Here is a 5,182-nt window from a genome sequence, read left to right on the forward strand (position 1 = left end):
CCTCTCATTAGTTCAAGCTCTTCTTAAACAGCTTTTTAGGACATTACCAGCTGACTTGTTGATTAGCTCCAAAAATCCCTAAATGGACACTGCCCTGTCTGCCTTTGCCCTGTCCTAGTGAAATTGGAGACACATACAGACACCTCTCAGCATTAGCTAGCATACCACGTGCTGGTTAGAGTCTGTGGGGCTGGGGTCCACGCTGTGGGAGATGGAAGGGAGGGAGTGGGGATCCCTGTTTGAGCAGCAAGTGGCAAGGAGCTGGGGGCAGGGGGAAGCCAGGCAGACCTTGCTGTGCCTGCAGTCTCCACCAGAGCTCCAGCTAGAGAGCAGAGTGGCAGGGCCAGCTCTGTTCTCTGGAGCAGGCAGCCCAGCCCAGCCCAGGGCTGCAGACTCTGGGCAGCTGTGAGACTCTGGTTTAATTTAAACCAGGAAGGTGTCTGGGACAGACATTGCATAAACCAGTTTGACCCAAATCAGTTAAGTCTAATACTACATTCAACTGGGTTTATCTTAAACCAATTTCAGCCGTTTTGAAACTGGTTTATGCACTGAACTTATGTTCTGTTACAGTTTCTGATCATCTAAACTAGTTTATGTGTAATGTCTGTCCCTAGCTTGGAACTCCTATTTTATCAAGATAGCCTCACACCTATGACATAGTCACACTGATGTATTGGATTTCATCTAAACCCTATTGCTTGCCAATCAAGCACAGACATAATACTCTCATAGTGCACCTCGTATGGGGAAAAGACCCTGTGTATTCCTACTTACACATGCTACACAATTAGTGCCAACATTTGGGAAACTGCATCCCTCATGGTAATATACTGATTTTTCTTTCATTACAGGTACAGGTAAGGTGGGGAGATGGAGGCCCCACTCAGAGGGGTGAGGCCAGCTTAGATTATCTCACATCACAACTATGGCTCTACTATACTTCACAAATTAATCCTTTCTCCTCCTTAGGGCTATAAATACCCCAGCAAATTCATTCCCAGTATTTATTGCCAATTCTGGGAGCAGGGTGCAGAGTTAAGGTTGTTGTGGCATGTACCTTTACTCTGGTGTTCAGGGGTGTGACTTTTGCTCAAACTCAGTCTTTTGGAAGGACATGAGATACCAATGGATGCCCTCAACTCTGCATTAAAGCTTTTTTTTTTACTCAATGATTTTTTTACTTGGGGTGATATATTCTGGATAAGCTTAATTCCCAAGGTCAAAACCTTTTGTACCATAGTTATGACATTTTGATTTGCATAAGCACCTTGTCTGCACAGTACTTTCTCTGCAAATTTTGAAAGAGTATTAAACTGGTAATTAAACCAGTCTGTTTCTACAGCACGTTCTGTCTGTTTCTTTTTTTCTTTATTAGATGTGATGACACATTTGCCTATGTGGCTTCCCACAGATGGCACTGAAGGTTTGTGATCAAATGGTAAGAGTAAACCAACTGTCATCTCTGATCACAGCTTTCCATATTGCTCCCCTTGTGTAAGAATCTTGTTTTAATAAAGGGCTCTTTTTCTAAAGTGACACTGTACACAGCATTAATTGGAAGTGAGGAATAATGTGTGTACTTTGTCATTAGCAGATTTAAAACATTATCAAACAATTTAATACAAAAAATATCAATCCTATTTTTAAAATGGACAGCAAAAATTAATATAATTAGAAAAAAACATAATTTAATATATTCCTTGAAAACAATGGGAGTTGTAAGTGTCCGCATTCTCCTGTAGCATTTAAAATTCTAAGCTAGATGGAAGAAGTCACTAAAATGTTTGGGTGTTTTTACTAAAAAAAATTGAGAATGATTACTTAACACAATACTCTTTGGTGTATCTGGTTCAAAAATATTTTTATTTTACACAAAACAATTACAAGAAAATTAAACTGTTTTGGTTTTGTCAAAGAAAATAGAATTTGGGCACTTTAGGATTTTGTTTTTTATTATTATTTTTATTGATAAAAATCCTGAAAAAAGTATAATAGTTTAAAATGACATTGGTAGTAATCTAGAAAAGGAAATAAAAAACATTAAATTTGTGGCTTACTTCTGATCTGGTTTAAAATAGACAAGCCACCCTAAATGACAGAATCAGACCTACAGTGCCAAAATCAGTCCAAGTATACAGGGCTCATTTCCACTGGTTACATCATACAGATCTTGAGAGATGGATAAATTTTGGTTGGGTTTCAAAGCAGGATGCCTATTTCTAATACAGGTATAGATATAGCTAAGCAAAATAGGGCCATGAACAATGAATGCCCCTGGAGGCTGGGGGGCACAGCAACCACCCATAGTTGGCGGCAGTGGTGGGGGCATGGTGGCAACGAGCAGGGAGCTCCTGCAGGCAGGTGTGGCGGAGGCGGGCTGAGCAGGGAGCTCCCGCAGGCAGCCACAGTGGTGTTGGTGGTGGGGGGAGGGGGCGGTGAGCCTTGACCAGTGGATGGCAATCACCCACAGATGCTGCAGGTGTCGCAGTGGATATAGTCTTTCTGGACTTTAGGAAGGCTTTTGACACAGTCTCTCACTCCAGTCTCATAAAAAAAAACTAGGAGATTGTGGTGTTGATGCCTACACAGCCAAATGGGTCACTAAGTGGCTGGAGGGCTGCACCCAGAGAGTGGTGGTGGACGGGTCTTCTTCGACCTGGAGGGATGTGGGCAGTGGGGTTCCGCAGGGCTTGGTTCTCAGGCCCGCGCTGTTCAACATTTTCATCAGCGACTTGGATGAGGGGGTAAAAAGCACCCTGTTCAAGTTCACAGATGACACCAAGATGTTGGGGGAAGTGGGCACGCTAGAAGGAAGGAATAGGCTGCATTCAGATCTAGACAGGTTACAGGGTTGGGCCAATGGGAACAGGATGGGTTCAACACTGACAAGTGCAGGGCAATGCACCTGGGGAGGAAGAACCAGCACCATACCTACAGGCTGGGGAACTCCCTTCTCATCAGTGCAGAGGCAGAAAAGGACCTAGGAGTCGTCATTGACGCCACAATGAACATGGGCCGACGATGTGGGAATGCAGTCAGGAAGGCCAACCGCACCTTTTCGTACATCCACAGATGCATCTTGAGCAGGTTCAAGGAGATGATCCTCCCCCTCTATGCAACACTGGTCAGGCCGCAGCTGGAGTACTGCATCCAGTTCTGGGCGCCGCACTTCAGGAGGGATGTGGACAACATGGAGAGGGTCCAGAGGAGGGCCACTCGTCTGATCAGGGGGCAGCAGGGCAGGCCCTACAAGGAGGGGCTACAGGACCTGAACCTGTTCAGCCTCCACAAGAGAAGGCTGAGGGGGGATCTAGTGGCCTGTTACAAACTAGTCAGAGGGGACTAGCGGGCACTGGGGGAGTCCCTGTTCCACCAAGCACTCCCAGGAGTGACTGGAAACAATGAACACAAGCTAGCAGAGGGTAGATTCAGGCTAGACATCAGGAAGCGCTACTTCACTGCCAGGGCAGTGAACCAACTTCCAAGAGAAGTGGTGCTGGCTCCTACCCTGGGGGTCTTTAAAAGAAGGCTAAATGAACACCTGGCTGGGATCATTTGACCCAGTACCCTTTCCTGCCATGGCAGAGGGTCGGACTTGATGATCTGCTCAGGTCCCTTCTGACCCTACCAACTATGAAACTATTCCATCAGTGGCAGCAGCCAGTGGCAATCAGGGACTGCCTGCAGATGATGCTGACGGTGTCAGTGGGGTGGATGGCAAGTGGCAATTGCCCGCAAGCACCTCCAGCAACATCGGCTGTGCTTTTTACAGGGGGTGCACCCCTTACACATCGCCAATGCCTAGGGCAGTGATTTTCAACTAGATTGCAACAGCAGACTGGGGTGCCTTTAAGTCCTTTCAAGGGTTCTGTGAGTGCCACATAATATTAACACTGTTAGGTTTACAAACATATGATTCACAGGATAAACCCAGCGATTTCAAATAGAAATCCATGGTTGTGGTCTGAGTCCTTGGCAACAGAAAAGCTGCTCTATTATTTGTCTGTAGTTAAAAAAAAAAAAAAAAGAATGAAAATTAAGAACTGGCATTTCCCCAGGGGTGCCTCATGTTTAAAAAATGGTTGAGAACCACTGATCTAGGGCAAATAATTTATTTGTAGGTTGTGTGCGTGTATGTGTGTGTGTGTGTGTGTGTAGGGGGTTCTTATCACAAAGTATCAATGATCAGACTTAGAGTCTGACAGACTGGTCCTACATTCAAAATTATTCAAACATACTTTAGTTTGTGGGTTGTTTAGTTTCTTATTTATTTAATCTAGGTCCTTAGATTATTCGGTATTGTTTCTGCTACTTGATTAGACTAATAAAGACCTCATGAAAAAGGGGGAAATCAAAGAGATTTCAAGACTGCTTACACCAGCCTTTATGTGAAAAAATGTCTGTTTGAATATTCATGAGAAGTTTGCTTTGGATATTGAACTGTTTTTTATCACAATGAATATCAGTGAATATTCTACCCACCTCAGTATTCATCTAGCCATTGCGAAGAGAGAGGACACACTTACTTTACTAGGGCAATGCTTAAAAAGAAACCAGTGACTCATCACTCAATTTTAAAATTGTGGAAATCCTTCAGTATAACTCTAGCACATAACAGTAGTTCCATGCTGACCATTACTGCAGTGACCTGATACTCTTCTTTCTGTTGAGAGATCTCAAGAGACTGATTAAAAGGAGAGATCAATCCATAGCTTCACAGTAATTTCACACTTAAATAGGATTCCTTCTACCCCTTGTTATAATTAGAATAACAATGGCATTTTTCTGTGTTAATAAGATACTTTCCATCTTGGTGTGGGTTTCTTGGGGCATTAATGAGCTCAAGAAGGAACCCTTTTTAACTGTGTATTGCTCTTCCTAGCTGTATGGGTGGAGGCAGCCTCTCAATCAGGTTTGAAAGACCAACCTAAAGAGACAGTATTTGGAATTGGTATTTTTATGTGCATATTAAACAGTATTTCTTAAAGGTCATGGTAATTTTAAATGTTGTTTGATGAACTTTACAGTTGACTGCGGCATACATTTTTATACACATATGTGCGTGTGCATACACATAAAAACATTTGTATATATATTCAAAGAAATAAAAAAACCACCGAGTCAAAATGTTGTCCTCTTACCTTGGTGGTCTTTGAAAGCCCACCATTTTTGCCTTAGC

At 43.3% G+C, this 5,182-nt stretch overlaps 1 long non-coding RNA gene across 1 annotated transcript; it reads left to right on the plus strand.

Moving 5' to 3' along the window:
- On the plus strand, nucleotides 1–1,347 carry LOC109320570. The gene is made up of 2 exons (XR_002103822.1): nucleotides 1–174; nucleotides 855–1,347. It is a non-coding gene; the product is annotated as an uncharacterized LOC109320570 (long non-coding RNA).
- The last annotated feature ends 3,835 nt before the right edge of the window (nucleotides 1,348–5,182 follow it).

This window comes from Crocodylus porosus, unplaced genomic scaffold (genome assembly GCF_001723895.1).
Source record: "Crocodylus porosus isolate Cpor-Errol unplaced genomic scaffold, CroPor_comp1, whole genome shotgun sequence".
Lineage (NCBI taxonomy): Eukaryota > Metazoa > Chordata > Crocodylia > Crocodylidae > Crocodylus > Crocodylus porosus.